Consider the following 24751-nt stretch of genomic DNA (forward strand, 5'->3'; position numbering starts at 1 on the left):
TTTTTTGAGGAACCTCCATACTGTTTTCCATAGTGGTTGCACCAATTTACATACCCACCAACAGTGTAAGAGTAAAATTGCTATAAATATTCTTATACATGTCTTTTAGTGAACACACTTACTAATTTCTTGTAGATGTATACCTAGAAGTAGAATTGTTGAGTCCAAAGGTAGCTGCATGTTTAGTTTTTTAGATTCTACTAAACAGTTTCCCAAAGCTGGTTGTGCCAGCTGTCAATTCATGACCTCCTAGATCCAAATCCATACTTAATTATCTGCCTCGTGCTAATGGAGCTGGGCCCTGCAAGCGTTTCTCCTTTGCCATCTGACACAGTATTTAGGTTTGTCAGTAGGGAGCACTGGCAGCCACTGCAGGAGAAAGAGCCTTCTCTTCCTGGTTCTGATGTGGTGACTTGGCAGATTCCTGCAGCATGCGGCAGCCAGAAACACAAAGCATGTTTCCATGGGCAGCTTCCTCCAAAACAAAACAAAACAAAAACAAAACCCCCTCTGTGGGGGGTTTTCCAGCAATTTCCACTGTGTGGCACCCTTCCACGGATGGCTTTCCTTAGCACCAAGAGGAATGCTTTCCAGTGAATTCTATCTGCATGGACCTTCAGCAAACTTTTTTGTCATCCAGTGGGTCATGACTACATTGTCTCAAACAAGGCATGGATCTCAGCCCAGTGGCAGAAGATGAGGGTTGGTACTCATACAGATTTGGTCCTTTGACTACTCTGCATCAGCGCTAGGGGCTGCTCCCTATATCTGCTATAACTATATTCTTTTTTTTTTAATGGCCACACCCATAGCATATGGAAGTTCCCAGGTCAGGGAATGAATCTGAGCCACAGTTGTGGCAACATGGGATCCTTTATTAGCACCACGCTCTAACCAACTGGGCTAACCAGCCCAGCTTCAACGCCAGATCCTTTAACCCACTGCACCAGGCCAGGGATCAAACCTATACCTCTGTAGCAACCCAAGCCACTAGCCACTACAGTCATATTCTTAACCCACTGTACCACAGTGGGAACTTCTTCTTCTTTTTTTTTTTTTTTTTGCTTTTTAGGACCACACCTGCGGCATGTGGCAGTTCCCAGGCTGGGGGTTGAATCAGAGCCACAGCAATACCAGAACCACAGCTGCATCTTTGACCTACACTGGAGCTCATAGCAATGCCAGATCCTTAACCCACTGATCAAGGCCAGGGATCAAACCTGCATCTTCATGGATACTAGTTGGATTCGTTCCACTGAGCCATCACGGGAACTCCCACAGTGGGAACTTATTTTTTGGGTTTTTTTTGTTTGTTTGTTTGTTTGTTTGTTTTTTGTCTTTTTGACATTGCTAGGGCCACTCCCACGGCATATGGAGGTTCCCAGGATAGGGGTCGAATCAGAGCTGTAGCCACAGGCCTACACCAGAGCCACAGCAACGCAGGATCCGAGCCGAATCTGTGACCTACACCACAGCTCAGGGCAACGCCGGATCCTTAACCCTACAGTGGAACTTGTATAACTATACTCTTTGGAGTGCTCTTTTTCTCCTTAGTAGGTAGTCCCTACCTATTAAAAACACCTAATAATTCTTTATATTAAAATTTCGTGTCCAAAGTATGCGTAGTTTCTGTATGCTGAGTGCGCCCTGGCTGTTACGTGGATATGCTGTTTTATATTTCCACCGGCAGTATATGGGAGTTCCAGTTCCTCTACAGTCAGTTGTTTTAAAGTTCTGTCTGTTCATTAAAAGGAAAGAAATAACAGCATTTGCAGCAACATGGATGGACCTAGAAATTACCATGCTATGTAAAGTCAGTCAGACAATGAGACACCAACATCAAATGCTATCACTTACATGTGGAATCTAAAAAAAAAAGACACAATGAACTTCTTTGCAGAACAGATACTGACTCACAGACTTTGAAAAACTTATGGTTTCCATATGAGACAGGTTGGGGGGTGGGGGATGCACTGAGGGTTTGGGATGGAAATGCTGTAAAATTCGGTTGTGATGATTGTTGTACACCTATAAATGTAATAAAATTCATTAAGTAATTAAAATAATAATAATAATAAAGTTTTGTCTATTGACTCCAATATCTTAATGATCTGTGTGTATTCTATTTTCTCTCTTGCTTGTCAGTTATATGATCTTGCCTTGTCACAGGACTAGTCATGTTTTACTATATGCAGACATTATATATAAGAGGTAGAGAGGAGTTCCCTGGTGGCTCAGTGGGTTAAGGATCTGGCATTGCCACTGCTGTGGCTCAGGTTGCTACTGTGATGAAGGCTTGATCCCTGCCCTGGGAACTTCACCATGCCATGGCTATGGCAAAAAAAAAAAAAAAAAAAAAAAGGTAAAGAAAAGAGGTAGAGAGCCTCCAGATGATGTCATTTGCCACACAGAGTGTTCCCTCTTTCCTCTCTTAAGCTGCTAAGGAATGATCACTTTAATCCACTGAAAGACTGAGCTGATTTGGAGGCTGGGTTTCAGTTTTTGCAAGAGACCTATCTCCTGTTTATCCCTATTCCTCCCATGTGAATTTTGCCAGACAGCCTTGCAGCCTTGTATCCTAAACCATGCAATTCTGTGGAGAGTCGGCTCTGACCTTCAGAAGTTTGCAACACAGATGTCTGGACACGGTCCCCACGAACCTTCAAAACGTGTCAACTCTCGGAGTTCCCACTCTGGGGCAAGGGAATGGACAGTGCATCTGCTGTGGCAGGGACACAGGTTTGACCCCTAGCCTGGCCGAGTAGGTTAAGGAACTGAGTTTGCTGCAGCTATAGCATAGGTCGTAGCTCCAGCTTGGATTTGATTCTCAGCCCAGGACCTCCATATGCTTCAAGGCATACACACAAACAAACAAAAAATCCCAAACCTGGCAAATCTCATGCAGAGATGGAGCTGGCCTTGTTTTTGAGGTGGGCTCTTTCTTCTTGGGAAGGCTTTATTTTCTAAGCACTGTGGGATTTTGGAAGATTTTGCTCTGCTTTTTATGATGCATTCTTGGGCCCAGAACTCAGCAAATGTCATGTGCAGAAAACTGGTTGTATGTTTAAGGCCCCCTATTTCCAATTTACCATCCTAATATCATGTGGCCACTAAAAGCTTTGCTGGTTTCTCTTTACTCCATTAGAAATCTTCCTTTTGGGCAAAGATTAGTCATCAACCAGTGCTCCAAATTAGCAAATGTACTAGGGGAGGGGAGGGGAACAGCGGGAAAGCCTCATCTTATTTTGTTGCTCTAGAAGAAGTGGCCTGCCACAACTTACTATGTCCTACCTAGAAGGCAGAATCCCCTCAGCCTTTGAAACTCAGAACCCTTTTCAAACTATGGTCCCAGCATGTGTTTCAAAATCCTAGAGTGGACTTTTTTTTTTTTTTTTTTGGTCTTTTTAGGGCCGCACCCATGGCATATGGAAGTTCCCAGGCTAGGGGTTGAATGAGAGGTCTAGCTGCCAACCTACACCACAGCCACCGCAACTTGGGATCTGAGCCATGTCTGTGATCTACACCACAGCTCACAGCAATGCCGGATCCTTAACCCACTGAGCGAGGCCAGGGATCGTACCCCTGTCCTCATGGATACTAGTTGGGTTCATCTGAGCCAAGTTGGGAATTTTGGACTTTTCTTCCTTGACAAATTTTTATCATGTTGCTACCCTGAGACTCTAGGTGTCAAAATGGGGTTCAGGGTTTTTCAAACTGTAGGTCACAGCCCATTAGTGGGGTATGAAATCAATTTAGTAGGTCTCGCTAGCATTTTCTAATGAAACAGTGTAGAGCAAGTCAGAGTACATCGTATGTAGTAATAGTAAGTATTGTTTCTTGAAATTTTTGTTTCAGCGGTGTATATGCACATGTTTTGGTTTACAATGCCAAACCTCTTTGTTCCTATAGGTTGCAGGCCAAAATGTTTAAAAGTCACTCACTGCAAATGACCAAAGGGAGAAAAACAAATGATCAAAAACTTTTGGAGTTTCCGTTGTGGTTCAGAAGGTTAAGAACCTGACTAGTATCCAAGAGGTCTTGGGATCAATCTCTGGCCTTGCTCTGTGCGTTAAGGATCTGGTGTTTCTGTGAGCTGTAGTGTAGGTCGCAGATGCAACTTGGATCCCACGTTGCTGTGGCTGTAGTGTAGGCTGGCAGCTGCAGCTTCGATCTGAACCCTAGTCTGGGAACTTCCATATGCCACACGTGAGGCCCCCACCCCAAAATTAATTAATTAATTTTTAAAAAAGCGGGTTGGAGAAGTTTGGCCATGAATGGGAAATCGATTGAAAACTGCTCTTCTGGCTGCAGAGAGCAAGAGGGAACCAATGTGAAGGATAGACCACAAGTATCACAGAAAAAAATCTTGGGTGTGGCGGGTGCAGGGAGAGCTGAAGATGAGAAATGGCTGAACCTGGAGTTCCCATAATGGCGCAGTGGAAACGAATCTAACTGGGAACCACGAGGTTGTGGGTTTGATCCCTAGCCTCGCTCAGTGGGTTAAGGATCTGGCGTTGCCGTGAGCTGTGGTGTAGGTCGCAGATGCTGCTCGGATCTGATGTCGCTGTGGCTCTGGTGTAGGCTGGCAGCAACAGCTCTGATTGGACTCCTAACCTGGGAACCTCCATATGCTGTGGGTGCAGCCCTAAAAAGACAAAAAAAAAAAAAAAAAGAAAGAAAAGAAAAAAGAAATGTCTGAACCTGATTGGTAAAGACATGACAACCCTGAGAGAAGACTACATAGTTCTTGGCACCAGATCAGGGCAGCCCGGGGGAAGAAAGGCCTTGTACTTGGCACAGAAGAAAGGTCAGCTGAGGGAAGAATGGGCCTGGCGGTGGGGTGAGCCTCTTCTGCTAACCCCTGGTTGGTGCTCCACAGTCTGCAAAAGAGTGATTCCAGCCACAGGCCCGAATGGGACTGAGACGAGCGTTCGTGTTTTCTTCACCTTCTCCCCGCTTTCCCAACACCAAACACACACACAACTGACCTGCTGCTGAGGCCACAAGACAGAAGGAAAGAGTGGAGGCCCTGGGGTTAGAAGGCCCTGAATCTTGGTCCACTGGCTGGGTGGGGTGGGCCTGTGTTCTCCTGATGTCTAAAGGTAAGACCTTGAACCCTCAGGGACCACACTGAGGCAGGGAGTTCTGGAGGAAAGTTTTACTGCAATGCCCTGGCGTGGCTGTGGCTGTGGCGGAGACCAGCATTTGTAGCTCGGATTCGACCCCTAGAATGGGAACTTTCATATGTTGCAGGTGCAGCCCTAAAAATGATTTGAAAAAGAAAAAGAAAAAGAGGGAGTTCCTGTCGTGGCTCAGTGGTTAACGAATCTGACTAGGAACCATGAGGTTGCAGGTTCCATCCCTGGCCTTGCTCAGTGTGTTAAGGATCCAGCGTTGCCTTGAGCTGTGGTGTAGGTTGCAGAGGCGGCTCGGATCTCGTGTTGCTGTGGCTCTGGCGTAGGCTGGTGGCTATAGCTCAGATTCGACTCCTAGCCTGGGAACCTCCATATGCTGAGGGAGCGGGCCTAGAAAAGGCAAAAAGACAAAAAAAAAAAAAAGAAAGAAAGAAAAAGAAAAGAAACTGGCATCAGATTGGGAGTCCCAAGCATGGCATGAAGGACTCAGGGCAGCAAGGTTCCCCCAGGCCTGGGGTGGTGGGTGAAGCTCTCAAAATGAATGGCTTCCCTGGATGTGTAAACCTGGTTCCAAGTCACCTCCGCGATGATGTCCTACTAAAAGAAGGTCCTCAAAAATGACGTCGAACTACAATGGGATACCGCTCCCCGTTACTCTCCAATAGCATGGCTATAATAAAAAAGACAGATGATACCGAGTGTTAGCAAGGATGTGGAGGCGTGGAACGCTTATACATGGTTGGTCAGAATAAAAAATTGTGCAATCGCTTTGGAAAACAGTGTGGGGGCTCCTCAAAATGTTATACATAGTTAGCATATAACCCACAATTCTATTCTGAGGTATATACCCAACAGAAATGAAAGTGTTCATACAAAGACTTGCCCACAAACTTCATAGCAGCTTTATTCATAATAGCCCCCAAATGCAATCAACCTCACTGTTCTTCAGCTGATGAAAGATGACATGTGGGGTACCCACACAATGGAATTCTATTCAGTCACAAAAAGGCATGAAGTATTGCTACATGCCGCAATGTGGATGAACCTTGAAAATATCTTGCCAAGTGAAGGAAGCTGGGTTACAAAAGACCACATGTATGATTCCACTTACATGAAATGTCCTGAGTAGGCAAATCCATGGAGACAGAACGTAGATTAGCGGTTTCCAGGGGCTGGGAGGAAGGGGGAATGGGGAGCAACTGCAAGTGGGTTCATTTGTTTTTGGGTTTTTTTAGGGGGAGGGTGTTATGAAACGTTCCGCAATTAGATAAGGGTGATGGTTGCATGACTTTGTAAATGTACTAAAACCCACTAAATTGTCCATTTTAAAAGCTGGAATTTTATGGTATGTGAATTATATCTCAGTTTTTAAAGTAAGGAAAAAATGACGCCGTTGGAGAGCAGATAGCGGAACTGAAACAATGAAATGGATCGGGAGTGTCGCCTGTGCCCGTCTGTTGCCTCCACTGAAATGAACTTTAGGCCCAGGAATCAGGCACCAGGAGGGCCTGGGGGAAGCGACGCTGAGGGTAGAATCTAGAAAGAAACATGGATAGGTGCCTCGTTAGCGCAGTAGGTAGCACATCATTTTCATAGAAAGAAACACGGCCTGAGATTCAACGGGAACCCGGTTAGGGTGGCGGCCCGGGATCGCCTAGGACCGGGGAGGCGTCTGCAGGCTCCGAAGTTGGCCGGGCGGGAGCGGAGATTTAAAGGCTGGAGCGCAGAGGCTCTTAAAGAGGAACGGGCGAATTACCATTCGGCGTCCACCTTAAAGCCAGCTCCGCGGCGCCGCTGGCCGGCCCCGGGTAAGTACGCGGGGCTGCGGGGGAGGCGGCGGCGCCCGCCTGGTCTCTTGGCGGGTCTGCGCTGCCTGCCGGGTCAGGCGGGGCTCAGCGCGTGTGGTTCTGACCAGGCGGGCCGCGCGTCCTGGAAGCCCGGGGCCCGCGAAGATGGCAGGGTTGCGGCGCCGGCCGTGTCCCCCCCACAGTGCCCACGACGGCGGCGCTCTATTTTTAGCAGGCGCTGTTGCAATATTAGGAATGCGCAGCTAGACCAGCGCTCCCGGCGCGCGCGGGCTGCGCGGTCGCTTTAAGGAGGCGCCGGGGCGGGGGCGGGGACGGGCCAGAGCGGCCGGCGGGCCGCGGGCTGGAGCCGTCAGTCTGGCAGCCGCGGGGCCCCGCGAGCGCGGCGCTGCCTTCTCGCTAGCGCAGGCATGGAGGAGGCGGCCTGAGGGCAGAGCCTGGCTGAAGCGCGCGGTGAGCAGTCGGGCCGCCTGGGAGGGGAGGGGACCCTGCCCGGCGCTTTGTTCCGGGCGGGAGGTGTGGCCGCCCCGGGCCCGGCCGCGCTCGCCAAAAGCAGACTGCGCTCCCAGGCTGGCGGTGAGTGGACCTTTGCCCGCACCGCTGGCTCCAGCGGAACGGGGTACGGTCGAGAAATCCGCCACGATCGAGACCCCAGTGGGAAGGGCCTGACCACCGCCCGAAGAGCCCCTTTCATGGTAACCGCCCTTGGGTTCCTTGTCTGCCCTGGCGAGAACCCGCGAGAAGGTGGGTGGCCAGAGGGCATGGGGGTGGGGGGCGGCTCTTTTTCCTTTTAAAATGGCGTTTACGGAGGGCAGGCATCAGCTGAGAGAGTTGTCAGATTAATCTGAAAGATAAACTCTGACTGCTTCATAAACAGCCTTTAGCTGCCTCCGGGGCTCTGGTCACTGCTAGGGCCCGCCTCATTCATTGATGGGACCTGGCAGGAGCGCCCACTGCGTGTGTGGGAACAGTGCCAGCTCCTGCATCTGGGAAAGGTAGGGGTGCAAGGTGAGTGACAGCCTAGCGTGACCCATACTGAGATGAGAGAATCGCAGGAGTTGTGGGAGCAGACAGCGTGGAAGGTCAGGGAAGGCCTCCTAGAGGAGGTGATGCATGGCAGGAGCATGGGCACTGGACACCCAGTTAGACTCTGTGGCTGGAACTGCGGTCTGTGCTGGCCAGGGCCAGAGCCAAGTCTGGAGAGGTGGACCAGGGCCACTTCATCTGGGCGCTGATCCCTGAGCTCTGGGATTGCCCCTCCTCTCCCAGCAGGGCCCTTGCTCCTAGCAGACCTCCCTGAGCTAGAATGGTTCTTGCCCCTCCAAGACTCATACCCTGTCCTGGCCCTGACCAGAGGGGGTGACTGACAAGGCTGTGAATTGTGGCCTCAAAAAACTGACCACCCTGGCAGCAGGGATGATCAAGGAAGTCTGACTTAAAAGCCCTAGAGCTCCCGCTATAATAATAGCTGTCAGCAGGGCTTACACAGACCAGGCACTTCACGTGGATGTGCTTGCTCATCATTTGGCAAGACTCCTCCAGAGGGGTTTTATTATCACCCCCATGGGCACAGGGGCACAGGGGCTAAAAAGAGTCAGGAACTTGCCCAAGATAATATTTGGGGTCCACCCCGTGGCTATTCAGGACCCTCTTGTGAGGGTCTGCTATCCTGAGCTTGAAGGCTCCAGGTGCAGCCTGTGTTAGGCTTAGGCTCTGTTTCCATTCACTGGTTTGGTTGACATGTGCGGTGATGAGCTTCTGGTATTAATAACTGACACGTGCCAAGGGCTTTGCAGTGAACAAAGCACTTTCACCCAGGCAGTTCTTAGAGTTTCTCCTACTTCTCTTCCCAGAGAAGAAACTTGAGCTGGCTGACATCTTTGTAAAATCTCTCAATTTCCTATAAACTGCATGTCTCTGCTGACTGGGGCTGAAGAGGTTTCAGGTCATGGTTTTGACCCCCAGTCTGTTCTCACTCGCGGCAGCCAATTAGCTTCTCTGTCTGTGGTTTATGGTGTAGTTTACCCTCTCTCTGCTAGGCCAGGAGGCTTGGAGCTTTGATGTGCTGGGGTTTTCAAGGTGGTAGGGGTCTGCCAGCTTCTTTGGGGGTGGCGGAGGGGTGGGGTTGCTAAGTCAGGTGCTCTACTGGAAACTGCCCCCCTCAACATTTCCATATCGGGTGGGGGTGTCAAGACCCTCCGCTGAACCCTGGTGAGGCAAGTGACAGTCTTCCAGCGCTGCCAGTTCTGTTTGTATTTGCCACTACTTATGTTTTCACCTACCTAAGACATCTTTGTAATAGGTATAACTTTGATTAGCTCAACCACAGGTATTTCACACTTTGAGCTGATCTGAGCTGCTTATAAAAGACACGTCTATTATCCCTTGGGGTTGGATCCTCAGCTTGAGTGAGATCACCTGGAACCAGGGAGAACCTCTAGGCTATGATGGACTGAACCAGCTTTCAGGGTGCCTGGTCCTAACATCAGCCCGAATGGCATGTTGACCAGCCTGCTGGATCAAGTGACTTCTCGGGGCAATGTGACCTCCATTTTGTATTTCACATCTAGTGTCATCATTGCTCCCATGCAGAGTATGCCCCCCTGCCAACAATTGAAAACATACCTGCTCATAAGCACTGTGTAGTTTGCACAAGCTATGCTCATGTGAAATAAGTGGGAACATGTTCTCTTGCAAAGCTGGGTTGTTTCAGGTGTCCAGAGTATGCACTGAGTTCCAGAAGCTCTGTACCTGCCAGGCCCAGGGCAGCAAACTAAACTGGCCGGTTGAACTTTGTCTAGGGATGGGAGAAAGGAAAGAGCTAAGTGAGGTCTCCATGCCCTGGGAACCTGGCAGCTCTGCATGGTCTAGAGGCTGAGCAGAGAGGTCAAGCTTTGCAAGGAATTTTTGTTGGTGGACTCTGAGCCTTGCCACCCCTCGTAGTCTTGGGTGATGCCACTGGGCCCAGTGGTATTGGATCAATAGAGATGCTTTGGGCTGCTGATAATAAAACCCAAGTCATAGTGAATTAAGCAGAACTTAGATCTCCCAAAGATACTCTCAGCTCTTGTGAAGTCTCTGTACACAGGGATGGGATATTAATGTCACTTCTAGCAAGCTCTTGTATGGGATAGGCAGCCAAGAAGGCTAAGTGTTCAGAGCAATGGTTTTTTGCCTCCTTGGGCCACCACCTCTTTGCCAGTGAGAAGCCCCAGGAATAGTTGTTTGGGTGTATGAAGTTGGGCCTACCATTTGGGAAATTTGTGGACCTCTGAAAATGAGCCCTGCATCCCAACATAGATCCCCCGCTTCACAACTGTTTGCTGAGGACTATCTCTGAGTCTCTTCCCTCCAGCCAGGCCAGAGGGTTGTCATGGTAGAGCCAGTGTCAAGAGTGGACATAGAGTGGGACGGGTGCCTGCGAGTTGAAGTCCCAGCAGGCAGCCAGCAGGTCTGTCATGAGGAATTCTGACCAGGAGGGCAATGCAGCCACCTCCTGCTTCAGACAGCAGAGGACATTGTTATGGCTGAGGTGACAGCTGCATTGCACTTGTTGGTGCCAGCCATGTATCCCTTGGGGCCCACCTCCAGTTTTGGGGGTAGCATTCTTGCAGCTTGTGAGAGGCCCATTCTGAGACTCCACCCCTGGTCCTCCTTGGCCCAGCCTCCACCACTGGGCGTAGAGCCTGTTAGCCCATTGACATGATCAGGGCAGCTTTCTGCAGCCATCCCCCTTGTAGGGGTCACGAAGTACCAGTGCGTATTTAGCTTTTTAATGTCCCTATCATTATCCTTTAGTATTCTTGATAGCTTTACTCCATGGGGCCTGCTGATGGCCAGGTGGCCAAATGACAATGTGGGTCATTCCTGGTTGTGAGGTGACATTCTAGATCTCAGAGGGGCATATTTTCATGTACTGAGCCTGGCATCTTGCCACCTAGATGGATAAAACGTTGTGATTTAGGTCTGGATTGTGTTGCCAATGAGATTTTGGAGAGTACTAGGAAGAGATTTGGCTGTGTGACATGTGGCAGTGGAAGTGGGGGGTGGGATGGAGAGTTCGGTGCTTGGGTCCCCTGTGACCCTTGGTAGGGCCTTGGGAGCATCCAGTGCTGCAGAGGCCCAGGCTCCATCTGTGACATCTCTGCCCCGCCCTCAGGGTTGTCTTGGGGATTAGATGAAATACACAGATTGAGAACATGCTTTGGGAGACCAGAAAGGGCTGTAAGAATTAAGAGCATTATCAGTATTCCAGCAACCTTTGGATAACAGAATCATGGATCCAGAAGGGGCCCCTGGGGCATATTTAGTCTCAATGCAGACCCAGTAGAACACATTTCACATTTCTCTTACTGGTGAGGATGATGATTTTAAGTGAGGCACATTTTAATAATTACATATGCAGTTATTTATATGTATTATATAAACACAGGCATGGCATCAAACCTGTTTTGTTTTTTTTTTTTCTTTTAATGGATATTTTGCCCAGATTAGAGCTAAGTAAATATTTTAAGTTAACAGGTGTGGTGTGATTTGGGGGTAAAGATGAAGCCAGTAATTGTTCTGTTGTAGACAGATACAGCCCAGACAGAAAAGTGACCCCTTGAATAGAGGCTGGGAAATTTTCAACAGGGGGTTCCTCCTGTGCAGCCAGTGAGGGGCGGGGCCTCTTCTAGAGACCCTTCTAGAAACAGGAAGCCCCTCAAATCAGTCCACCCTATTTGAGGATTCACTTATCCTTGCAAAATTCTTTTTTTTTTTGTGCTTTTTAGGGATGCATCCATGGCATATGGAGGTTCCAAGTCTCAGGTCCAATCAGAGCTACAGCTGCTGGCCTACGCCAGAGCCACAGCAATGCAGGATCCAAGCTGCGTCTGTGACCTATACCACAGCTCACGGCAACACCAGATCCTTAACCCACTGAGTAAGGCCAGGGATTGAACCTGCGTCCTCACGGATGCTAGTCAGATTCATTAACCACTGATCTACGACAGGAACTCCCTTGCAAAATTCTTTGCTTTTTCCCCTTAGCCTGTCCCACTGGACCTGTCCCACATGAACCTTGACAATCATGCTTTTCCCCAACACAAGCAACTCTGCTTTCTCCAGCTGTTCCTCAGATGGCATGGTTTAAGGACAGCCTCTCTGAATGTCTGCCCTCCCTCTGCCCCCTTTCCCTCCCTTCCTTCAGCAAAAACCTGTGGGCTGGGCTGGGCTCCATGCTCTGCATTGGCCATCTCTAAGCTCACAACAGTTTTGCTATTAGCCTTTTACAGATGTGGCAACTGGGGGCTCAGGGTGGTTAAATAGGCCATGGCCTGAGAGGAGCAGAGCCCAGGAGTCTCATCTGGTCCCGGAACACATGCCCTGTCTGTTACATGGAGCTGCTCCCAGAACTGATGCCTTTGGTCATTTTGATGACACAGCTCTTCTCTCCTGATGCTCATGGGACAAGGCCCAGGGGGTCTGACCATAGGTGTAATCACTGCTGCAGTGGAGCAAAGGCCTTGTGAGGAGAGGGGATGGAGCAGGACGGGGACACTGTGAGGCAGCAGAAGCCATAGAAATGCAGACATGGCTGGATGGTTGGCAGGAGAGGCCGAGGCAGCCTAGATGGCAGTGGTTTTCCCTGACTCTTGTTCATCCCACAGTCATCCAGGAGCCCTTCCATCATTTGTGCACTTGCTGTATTTTTTAATTTTGAAAAATACAAAAAATAAAAACACAAAGGATAATATATAACAATCACCATATACCCATTACCCCAGGTGAGCAGATGTGACCCTTTTCTCTGCACTCAATGGCAGGGTTTCAGCACATCCTTGGTTTCCATGTCCAGGCTCTTTTAGCTCCATGTAGCCAGCGAATTCAATGAAAATGCCCCCTGGGTCTCCAGGGGTTATTGATGGATCCTTTTGCTGCCTGAGCCCACACTGGTGAGGGAAGGGTGTGCGTCTTTGGATTTAACTTTTATCAAAAAATTCCTCTGGCGTTCCTCTTGTGGCTCAGTGGTTAACGAATCCGACTAGGAACCATGAGGTTGCGGGTTCGATCCCTGGCCTTGCTTGGTGGGTTAAGGATCCAGTGTTGCTGTGAGCTGTAGTGTAGGTCGCAGACACAGCTCTGATCCCACGATGCTGTGGCTGTGGTGTAGGCCTGCAGCTACAGCTCCGATCAGACCCCTAGCCTGGGAACCTCCATATGCCACAGGTTTGGCCCTAGAAAAAGACAAAAAGACAAAAAAAAAAAGTTCCTCTGCCCCCCCTCCACACACACACCTGCCTTGACTACGGGTTCAGACCAGGCTGCTGAGCATCATGTAGTCACAGCTGCCTAAACTGAGCTGTAATTTGAATGGTAAATGTACATATTTGGAAAAGACAGAGGGAAAAAAGAACAACGATTTTATAATTAGATGGCAAGGATTTGTTAAGCAGCTCATCTTCAACCATCTTAAGCAAAATACATTTTATGTTCTAAAGTACAGATTTTTTTTTTTTTTTTGGGCCATACCCACAGCATGTGGAAATTCCCAGGCCAAGGATTGAACCCATGCTGCACTGAAGCTGCAACCGGCACCACAGCTGCGGCAATGCAGGATCCTTAATCCACGGTGCCACAAGGGTTAAGGAACTACTGTAAAGGGGGGAAGCCCAGAGTACAATGTAGTATCTTTCTAACCCCTAACACGGCCCTGCCAGCTCTCCCTTTCCTTGGCTTTCTGAGAAAGAAGTGCCCCAGGTGCCTGGTCCCAGGTCCTCCTCTCTGCCAAAGCTCTCCAGCTGCAGAGGAGGAGCCTCTCCATGACGGCAGGAGACAGGAGACAGTTTCTCACCCAACTATTTTCAGCCTCCTCTTTCCCGCCCCTGGCTGACTGACTGACTCCCAGGCTGGAGCCTGTCATGGCCCATTTGCGTGTAACTAGTCTTGAGTTAGGGCAGTTAGCAAAGCATTGATTTTAAAGGGGTGCACAAAAGATTAAAAACCTTCTGGAAAAGCCTGCATACTCAGGCAGATCCCATTTTCAGAGTCACTGTTGGGGACAGATTTGAACTAGCTTCATTATAGAACGTGGGGACTCGAGCTGAACTAAGTGGTGAGATTGAGTTGAAATGTTTTCTGTCCTTGTGTTACCAATAAAGGATAATACTGCCTCTATCCTTTCCCCTGACTTAGTAGAGATGCTGCAAAAGCCAGCAAAGGTGGGAGCCCGAAGGTGGATGCTTTGTTGGGGTTTGTCTTGCAATGAAAACTATCAGAGACTGTGTCCATGAAGGCAGTTAAGCATATTATAAAACAAATGCCTATTTGTTTATGTGGAAGTACACATATATATTATGTTGATGCAACCTACATTTTAAAGAAAAGTTTTGGTTTAAAAAGAATCTCCCAGGAGTTCCCTCTGTGGCACAACAGGATTGGCAGCATCTCTGCAGCGCCAGGATGCAGGTTAGATCCCCAGCCTAGCACAGTGGGTTAAAAGGATGCAACTGTGGCTCAGATCTGATCCCTGGCCCGGGGAACTCCATAACCTCCAGGCTGCCAAAAAAGAAAAATTTTTAAGAATCTCCTGTACATACTATGTGTTGGGCTGGCTTTAGTATTACAAGTACCCAGATTAAAAGTGAAAATATCTGTAGACCTGTGGAGCTGTGTGGAGATTGCTGAAGGTGTACTGGGGTTGGGGAGGCTCTACTCTCCCCTTAGGGCTGACCATTTTGGGGGTGGAGGGGGAGTCTGGGCACAGATTCTTGCCTCCATTATATATTATTTATTCATTATATATTCATTTTATAGGCAAAATGAACATTATATATTCATTTTAAAAGCAAAATTTATTTTAACTCAGTTTGGGATTTTTTTTTTCTTTTTAGCCTTAAGAACTTCAACACACCTTGAAGTTCAACTCCCCCCGCCCTTTTCTTAGGGTCAGATCTGCAACATGTGGAAGTTCCCAGGCTAAGGGTTGAATTGGAGCTACAGCTGCCAGCCTACACCACACTCACAGCAACACCAGATCTGAGCTGCATCTGTGATCTACACCACAGACACACTACACTACACTACTGCAACGCCGGATCCTTAACCCACTGAGCAAGGTGAGGGATCGAATTGGCGTCCTCATGGATGCTAGTTGGATTTGTTGCTGCTGCGCCACACCGGGAACTCTGAAAATTCCCCCTTTTAGATGACCCACAAATTCACCCCTTTGTATTTTAAAGCAACTGGAAATGGAGGTCCCAAGGAGGAGGTAGATGCAAGCCTATTTTTCTTGGTGAGGACCATTCTCTCATGAGGAGGCTCAGCAGCCCCAAAAGAGCATACATCATATTCTTCTTTCAATGCCTACTTTATTGTAATGGGAGATGATGGAAAAGGGTGGAGCCACGGCCCCAAAGCCTTGGGGGCATATATTAAAAAATAGCTTGTATGAAATATGTCTTCCCAGCCATCCCTCCACACCCACATTCCTCAGGTTGAGCTCCCCCAGGCAGCAGAGCCAGGAAGGCTGAGGGGTCCTCATGTCCTCCTCACACCCGCAGAGGAGGTCAGGCTCGGGTGCCCTGCTGGTGCTCTCACTCCTGGGGAGCTAAGGTCAGCTGGCATCAGAGTCCTCCCGGCCACCCTGACTTGGTGACCCCCGGCACCGCCCGCTGCCAATGGTCTGAGTCCACTTATCTGGGGCTGGGTGGGTGTTTCCTGCATGTTTGAGATTTTAAGGAGGAAATCAAAATAAAGAAACAAAGCCTTTGTTTTACTTCTGGGCTTAAAGAGGGGCCGGCTGGAGGGATGGAAAAAGGGAGCAGGTCACTTGGCACTTCAACAAAATAACCATTCGAATAAAGCACTTAACAGGGGCTCTTTTCTGTTTGGGGTTGGTGCGTGGATAGGGAAGCTGGGCAGAGGCTGCGAGAGTCTCTGTGTGGAGCGAGGGAGGAGAGGGCCCCAGGCAGGGTCTCCAGCTGGGGTCTGGGGCCACCAGCAATGGGCAGCCAAGGGGCCTTAGGGAAACTGTCCTCGATCCCTTCCTCAGAAGAGTGGGTAGGGGCACGGGCTGCAGGCTGGAGGGGTCCCCTGCTGCACTTTCTGCTCCCTACCTGTCCTCCATGTGACCTTGGGCGTGCTCCCCTGGGCTCCAGCCTCCTTAGTGGTGTCTGTGATAAGGGACAGTGCCGCTGGGACACAGATGTCCCATCCACCCATCCTCCTTTCTTTTCTAGTCCAGTCATACGGGGCAGGCCGTCTTCACACACATGTGGAAATGGGGAGACGCTCCCCCCATTCTTCCCCAAAGGTGTTATCCCTGTGGAAGGTTTGTGAGCGGATCGTTTATCTTTCTTTGATGATGACCCAATCAGTAATAAAAACCTCCCCATCTGAAGTATTTCTGGGGATTGTAGGGTGGGGACCATGCCCACTGCCCGTCTAGGTCCAGGGTCAGCTGCCACACCCTGCGTGGGTGCCATGGGCCTGGCTTCCAAATTCCCTAAACCCCACTGAGCCACGGCTGTTGTGTGGAACAGGCCTATGAGAAAGGGGGCTGCCCGTGGCTGAAAACAGGGCAGAAATTAAAACTGAGCGTCAGACACCCGTCCCTTCCTGCTCACACCCTTGGAGACTTTCTCCCTGGCTCTGTGTCTCCTCAAGCCTAGTTTACTGCCATTTTCCAGGGACCCGTTTTCCTAGGCACTTTCCCCTAGAACTTCTGAAAACACCAAATTTCCATTACTTTTGACCACAGGGGAATCATGACATGGAGACGAGGCTGTGAGCCTACCCTTTTACTTGTGAAAAGAGCTGTTAAGTAGCTTGTCTGAGCAAGAGGCATGCACCACAGACCTACCCTGTGACCTTCACTGGGAACCTCGTTACTGCCACTGTTCCCAGCCAGGTCAAAGTCATCAGTCAGGCTTTCTTTCCCAATGACTGCAGCAAAACCAAGTGTTAGCCTTTTTTCCCCTTCATGTTAGAACAGTTTGCAGCATAGCTGTGAGGATTGGAGCCTGGTGCCAGGCATGTGCTGGGCTCTGATACAGCAGAGAATAAACCAGAACCCGGGCCCTGCCCCCCTGGAGCTGACAGTCTAGTGGGGACCATGCATTATAGCATAAACAATTAAGCAACTGAGTGCAGCCTGCAAAGTGCCATCAAGACAGAAAACTGGGTGTCCTGGGAGAGTAGAGCAGTGACCTCACCTAGTCTGAAGTGCTGGTCAGGGAGGTATAGGTGAGTGCCTAGCTTGTGGTCAGGACATGCTAAACAGGCATTCTCATTATCAGCCCTGGCCACAGGATTCCACCCAATTCCACCTCCAGCTTGTTGCTGCCACCCATCTGCCAACAGATGTTTTGCACAGAGAGGTTCCATCATTTGCCCAAGGTCACACAGCTAGTAAGTGGCACAACCAGGGTGCAGACCCAGGCCTGTTGGACTCATTTCCATGCTCCTAACACCTGCTCTGCCTCCAGCTTTACGCCATGGGCTCATCCACATCAGATGGGGTGTAGGGTGGGATGTCTTTCCCCAGCACCCCCCTTTCTCTGAGCCCCTGGAACAAGCCAGCACAGATTGTGATCATTCCTCCGATCATCAGTGTCAAACCTTGTGCTTCCCTGTCAAGCCCTGTGATGGCCCAGCTACAGGAACCGTAACCCTGCAGTCCGGCTGGGTGGTGAGGTCTCCCTGCAGTGCGGGCTGCACGAAACGCCTCGTGGGCTGAAGGAGGTGATTCAGAGGGATCCTCCTCCCCTGCCTGAGGGCTTTGGGGCAGCCTGGAAAGCAGCCCTGTGCGACCCCAGGCACCCTTCTGTGCAATTTGGTGGAGGGAGCATTGGTAAGAGGTCTTGCAATGTATGGATGATGATGATAGTGATGGTGATGAACACTTTATGCGCCAGGGACTTTCTAATCACTTACATGAATTGGCTCATTCTGTCCTCAGAACAACCCCATGAGGCAGATACTATTGTTAACAGGTTAGGAAACTGAGGCACACATGTGAGTTGAGCAATTTGCACATACACCTAGCAGAGGGGCAAATGCATGACTTTTTATAAAAGTGCTGTCTGTAGAAAAAAAGAGAGGTGAGTGGCTGGCCCTCAGCCATTGGTGGCTTCTGGAGGGCTCCTGCCCCTTGGGAATGTAGGGGGACTGCCCATGCTGCCCTTCCCCCTTCCCATCCAGGGCATGCTGTCCAGCCTGGCCAGGCTGGTGAGGAGGGCAGGAAAGATCCAGCGGCTATTTAGGGCTTGGGGAGAGAGATGTGAAAAGTGGCCTCGTGCTCTTCAGCTGAGTGGGCTTAAAATCTGGAGTTTGGCAGGGTCCCTGGAAAGCCATTCCCTCCCCTCTCCCCCTCTGCCTGCACCTCCAGCCCTGTTCAAAACTCCAGAGCCAGGCGGCTGGACCCTCCCCCCTGGTGCTGCTTGCCTGGCCTTTTCCTTTGCTGAGAAAAAACCCCACACCTCCTGGGCTCTCATTGCCATGCCTGCCTCGTGTTCAGGAAGTTTCCCTTGTATTTTGCTCCAGCCCTTCTCTCTGCAGTCTGCTTAGTCATTTAGAATGGGGATTGGCTCACCTCCCCTCACCTCAGGGAAGGGCCAAGATCCTGTTTCTTTCTCATTTTTGATCAAGCATAAAATTGTCCACATTTTTCTTTTTCTTTTTTCCCTGATTTTTGGGGCTGCACCTGCAGCATATGGAAGTTCCCAGGCTAGGGGTCGAATTGGAGCTAGAGCTGCCAGCCTACACCCACAGACAGCAACTTGGGATTTGAACTGTGTCTGCGACCTACACCACAGCTCATGGCAACGCTGGATCCCCAACCCACAAAATGAGGCCAGGGATTGAACCTGCATCCTCATGAACTCTAGTCAGATTTGTTTCTGGTGAGCCACAAAGGGAACTCCCACATTTTTCATTTTGAACATAAAGGATGGAAATGCATCAGAGCAGCATTCATTTTTGACCATCCTGCTCCTCCCCAGGCTCTGCTGGCTCCTGGGATGGGTTGTGTGCCCTGCCCCTCCCACTAAAGACTAGACTGGAGAGTCTCCAGGCTGAGTAACTCCTGTGGCCGCTCCTCAGTGTCACTGCCACTTTCTTTAACCTCATACCTCATGGTGACCAAAGCCAGGCCAGCCCAAGGCAGTGAAAAGGGTTGTCTGCCTTGGAGCAAACACACCACTTGATGCTGGCATACACAAAGTGGCCACGGTGCCAGCAGGTGCCCTTATAGGCTGGGACCACCCAGGGGGGTGATTTTTTTTGGCTCATATAATATGTAAAACTTTAATTAGTAGAAAAAATTTAAAAAAAATCAATTTTAGGAGTTCCCACTGTGGTGCAGTGGGTTAATGATCAGGCTTATCTCTATAAAAGCGCCAATTTGATCCTGGCCCAGTGCAGTGGGTTGAGGATCTGGCGTTGCTGCAGCTATGGCATAGGTTATATTTCTAGTTCAGATTTGGTCCCTGGCCCAGGAACTTCTATATGCTGTGGGTGTGGCTGAAAAAGAAAAAAAAATCAGTTTCACCTAAAAATTCACATTTCTGGTTATTCTTTTAAAATTTTGACTCTCTGGCTACTCTGCTTCAGATATGGTCCTGTTGCAGTAGTCAGTTGGCGGAGGGTAACAGGGGCCTCCTGTTTACCACAGGCCCCACTGTTCCCTATTGCCTGTCCCTGTCCCCTTCTCTCATTTATCAATGTGGCCTCTGCCAGCACATGAGTTTGGGATGTCCATTTATCTCCTGAGTCTCTCTTTCTTCTACCACAGGGTAAAGCATTTGACATGATGGGTCAGCCAGGACATGGGGGAGGCAGAGGTTAGCCATTCAGCCCTGGCAAGAAGCATCCATCTCATAGGCAGGGAGCTTCTGGCACAGAGGCAGGCCCGTCCCTGCCATCCAGGGCTTCCCTTTGCTGTCTGTCACCACCCAGGCCTTCTTCTGAGCCACTTACCTCCTGGGCTGGTGTTAAGCCATGGGTTCTATGAGGCAGCAGCTCTGGGCTAGGACCACCCTGAGGGTCGGCCTGTGCGGTTGTGCTCTGGTTGGCTCCTCACACCTGACTTGGGAGAAAGACAGTCTGAGAACATTCACCCTGCGGCCATCAAGGGTCTCTGGGGACGGGGTGTGGCATCTGCCACCCAAAGGCAGGGATGGTCAGGGAGCTGTGCCCTGGGAGCTACAGGGGGCTGTGTTTTGGGAGTGTGGGTGGTAGGGAAGGGCCCCCTCATTGTCACTCACTCCTCCTGCTGGGCTGGTGCCCATGTGTATCCAGTGGGACTCCTCACATGACATCTCTCTTGTGAGGGCCTTGGGCCCATGCCTCTGTGTGGTCCACGGGCACAGTACCCACACCACCTCGCTCTACCCTCCACCCAAGCAGAATCCCAGCTGGCATTGTGGAAATGCAGATAGCAGACACGGGGAGGATCTCTGGGCAGAAAGCTCTGCCAGGGCCCTAGGGGGACCTGCGATAAACAATCTGGGGTTAATAGATGCAAACTATTGCCATTGGAATGGATAAGCAATGAGATCCTGCTGTATAGCACTGGGAACTATATCTAGTCACTTGTGATGGAGCATGATAATGTGAGAAAAAGAATGTATATATGTATGTATGACTGGGTCTCTTTGCTGTACTGTAGAAAATTGACAGAACACTGTAAACCAGCTATAATGGAAAAAATAAAAATCATTTAAAAAAAAAGAGAGAGAAGAAGATGAGGCCCAGCACACAGCCCCTGGCCCTGCCCTAGCAAGGAAATATAACTGTAAAACAACTCCTAGCCCCTGGACTTGAAGGGAGAAGAGGCAGCATGGCCGTGTGGCTGAACAGGGCGTTCATGGTCACTTGCAGATGGAGATGCATGGCTTGGACAACCACGAACCTCGGTGACCCCAGGGGCTAAACAGTGCCTTCTTGGTGAGGTGGCCATGATGAGTCACATGGAAGAGTGGCTGCAAAGCCCTCTGGCTGCCACCTGCCACCTGGCCGGCACTCCTTAGGCACAGGCAAGGTGGCTCAGTGGCTATTCCTCAGAGAGGGAATGTTTCCACAAGCCGGGAGAGGTGAAAAGGCCATGCAGGCAGACAACATTCATTGGCAGACTCCACGGGGCCCTGATGAATTGGGTGCGACCCCTGTCCCCAAGGTCATCAAACTGGGAATCAGTGGGAGACAGTGGGTAACCCCAGAGTGTCCAGGAACTGACCCTCCTCAGTAGGGTAACAGGCTGCATGACTTTCCGATGGGCATGCAGATCCCTGCCTAAGGCTGAGCCGCTTTCCTCTTCAGCCGCCAGTGAGACTGCTCAGCCCTAGGAAGATAGGACTAGGTACCCAGGACTGAGAATGACCATCGAGCCCCTTCCTCCTCTCTGCCTGTCGCTGCCACTCAAGGAAGTTGCCACTTGAGTGGCATTGCCACCGAGCCAGGCGGCAGGCAGCATTGCCCCTCATCCTTGGGCTGAGTTCACCCCCACCCTCCCTGGGGCATAGGGAGGACGAAGTGGCCAGGCGGCAGCGCCCTCGTGGCCCAGGGATGTCAGTGGAGCACACGGTTCTGAAGGGTTGTGTGGACCCTGAGACACAGAAGCCCCCCTCAACCCTTCGGTTCTGAGAGCCTTTCAGCCCCACCAACTCCCCTGAACTAACTGGGTGGTGAGTGGGGCAGAGTTTTACCTTTTGGTTGTCAGTTTAGGGCCCGATTCCAGCCTCACTTGCCCTTTTCTGGGCTGTGTCCGAGGGCATATGCCTCAATGTCTCTGACTCTGCTCTCTGCTGGTAAAGTGGGGAGATCAAATGCCGCTCCCCATGGCTCTGCCTTCAGACCTTTGTGGCCGTGGCCGTGCCAGCTCCACCTGTGTGACCTTCCTGCACACAACGCCCCCCCCGCCTCCCCCAGGACCCTGCAGTCCTTTCCCGTCATTTCCCGTCTCTTCAGAGCTTCTGGAGCACTTAGTTTGTCCCATGCAAGTTATCTGGTCTCCACTGGGCTTTTCTGGCTGGTGCGCTTCACTGCCGTCATCAGAAAGATAGTGGGCACGCCGGACTGGGCAGCCTTCCAATGACCCTGCCTGGTGAGCACAAGGGAGAGGAAGGTCTGAGGGCCTCTGGGTCATGCGGGGCCTCGTGCTATCTCCTGCCTCGCCTGGCAGCCCTGGCACTTGTTCTTTCATCACTTAATGCTGGTGAGCAGCCACTGTGTGCCAGGCATGATGCTTAGCGCTCAGGATACAAAGACCAGCATCCCTAGTTGTAAGGGCGCCAACAGTAGCGCCTCCCAACTCCCCTTCCCACCCCACCACACACAGCGCACCTTCTGTGCTCTGGTCACAACACTTGGCATCTCTTCAGTTTTTCACACCTCCATGCTTTGCAACTTTGCAACTTCTGGTCCGTACCTAGGATACACTTGTCCCTATCACTCATCTTAGCTGATACCTCCTTGGCCTCCAAGACCCTACTTTGGCACCACCTCTGCCAGGAAGCCTTCTGCAATGTTTCCATTTAGCCTGTGCGCTACTGTGACCCTCTGTCTGCCCCTCCCCCTGCGCCCCTGCCAGGGGCTAGGGCTGATTCATCTCAATCTCCCCAGTTCCCAGGATCTGCACACTGGAGGTGCCCTAGGAGCACTGACTGGATGTGCCAGTCTCCTGGATCTGAGCCTCTGTGTGCACTGGCAGAAGGGTGGCCAGCACTGGTGACCTGTCCACTTTACTCCTTCTGGATCCTTCTCCTCTGGGCTCGGGTAAAACCAGGTCCTTTTTTATGTCACATGTCCATTTAGGTTTTTCTTTCCAAGGATATATCCACCAAACCAGTAGGAACCCAGAGAAGGGCTAGGTTTTATGATAGAGCACACTTCTGGGTTTAAAGAGCAGAGGGAGAAATGCTGAGTTCTCAGCAGTTTGGTATCTGCCACTGTCTATTTGATGAACAAGCATCTCCTGACTGTTTGGGGAAATGTCTTTGGGGAGTTTTCATCTCCACCATCCCTGGGTTAGCAACACTGGGGCCTGCCGTCTACAGCATTGCCATGGGGATGCTGCCTCCAAAGCACACGGATGGGTGTGAGCACGCCCAAGGAGGGAGTGGCCAGGGGCTGAGTTCTGTTAAGTTGTCATCCATGGAACCAGCCAGTTTGCAGGGCCTGAGCTCAGGAAGGACTCTGGAAAAGCAGGAGGGCTCCCTACAGGAGGTGGGACTTGGGATGGACTTCACAGGATGCTGATAATGGTTAACTACCTGAGGTTTATTGAACATTCTCTATGGGCCAAACACTGGGCCCTCAGCAAATAAAGGGAGCCTATTATGACCACCCTCAGCAAAGGCTCCCACCACCCCCACTTTTACAGAAGAGAAAAACGAGGTACACAGAATGGAAGTAACTTGCCTAAAGTTGCAGCAGTGTTAGCTCACGGCTCAGGCTCTTTGGTGAGGCATTCCAGGTGAGGGGCTGGTGCCAAGCTGGTCACGGAGTCACACAGGGGAGAGGGTCCCAAACAGGGGTGCAGGAAAATGAGGTCTCAGAGCCCCCTGGTGCTCCCATCATGCTGGGCAGCTGCCTGATCACTCAGCTTCCTCCTCAGGGCAGTGGCTCCTGGCAATACCAGACCTGTGTCCTGCTTGGCAGACTCTGTCCCAGCCGGGATGGGGGCGGGCATATCTGTGCCCAGTGACTAATATTTGTCCTGAGTGTCTCTTGGTCCCTGACCTGCTCAGCTGCTCCTCCCGCCGGGGCAGCAGTCTGGCCTTGGGAGGCCTCCCTGATGCTGATACCACCTCCCTGGCTCACTGCTGACCCTTTCAGGGCTACTGGATCTGCCGCCTCTAGTATGGCCTAATTCTGCCCCTCCTACCACTGTGCCCTCCCCGAGAGGATGCCTAGCGTGGTGGGCTGGCCACAGGCCCTGGAAGCACACTGCGTGGTTTCAGATCCTGGCACTGCTGCTTTCTAGCTGGATGACCTTAGAAAAGTTACTTTTCTTCTTTGTGTCTCAGTTTCTTCAACTGTAAAATGAGGACAAAGTTAGACCTCATAGGGTTGCTACCAGAATGAAATGAGTTCAGATGGTAAAGTCTCCCAACAGCATCAGACAGAGTGCCTACATTAATGAAGTGCTTTTGTTATTTTTAACATGCTCACAGTGTAAAGATCACAGCAGGTCGTTTCTACTGTGGCACTCGTAGAGGGCTAGGCTCCAGCCTCTGTCAGGAGGCACTCACACACAAATGAGCAAGACCTAAGTGTTAACAGTTGTGCTATAAGGAAGCACATGGTACTTGGGGTTCATAAGGCCAAGGGCATCGTGTCCCTCAGCTGACTTAACTTCAAGCACTGGCCTTTTCCTGGATCTCTGGACTCCTGTCTGATCATTTCTGCCCCACTGCCAGCTGCTCAGGTGTAATCCTGGCAGAGGAACCCCGGGTAGAAAAACAGGGGCAGATGCAGTAACAGAAGACTTGGGTAAGAGAGTTCTCCAGAGATAGCCAGGCAGGCTCTCCGTAGTGGAACTAAGCCCCTCCCAGGGGACAGGATGGCCAGTAGGTGGGATGTTTAGGAGGGAACCAAGAGTAGTAGGTTAGATTTGGGATGGTAAACACATTTCCTTTCTGGACCAGTCACCTGGTTCTGACAGCCAGGGGTTCTGCATGGAAAAGTGTTCTAAGGAATTCCCTCATGGCTCGGCAGGTTAAGGATCTGGTGTTGTCACTGCTGTGGCTCTGGGTATGGCTGTGGTGGGGGTTTATATCCCTGGCCCAGGAACTTCCACATGCTGTGAGTGCAGCCAAAAAAACAAAC

General features: G+C 50.7%; 1 protein-coding gene across 4 annotated transcripts in view; it reads left to right on the forward strand.

The window, feature by feature from the left end:
* The first annotated feature begins 6704 nt into the window (after positions 1–6704).
* Positions 6705–24751, forward strand: part of MRAS (muscle RAS oncogene homolog) — a 71687-nt gene continuing 53640 nt past the window's right edge. Inside the window, exon 1 of one of the 4 annotated variants that reach the window (XM_047783216.1) lies at positions 6705–6943. The gene's annotated coding sequence lies outside the window, so the exon portion shown is untranslated. Of the gene's footprint in view, positions 6944–7233; positions 7685–24751 lie in introns of those variants that run through there. The other 3 variants (XM_047783207.1, XM_047783226.1, XM_047783201.1) reach the window with 3 other exon arrangements.

This window comes from Phacochoerus africanus, chromosome 1, assembly GCF_016906955.1.
Source record: "Phacochoerus africanus isolate WHEZ1 chromosome 1, ROS_Pafr_v1, whole genome shotgun sequence".
Taxonomy (NCBI): domain Eukaryota; kingdom Metazoa; phylum Chordata; class Mammalia; order Artiodactyla; family Suidae; genus Phacochoerus; species Phacochoerus africanus.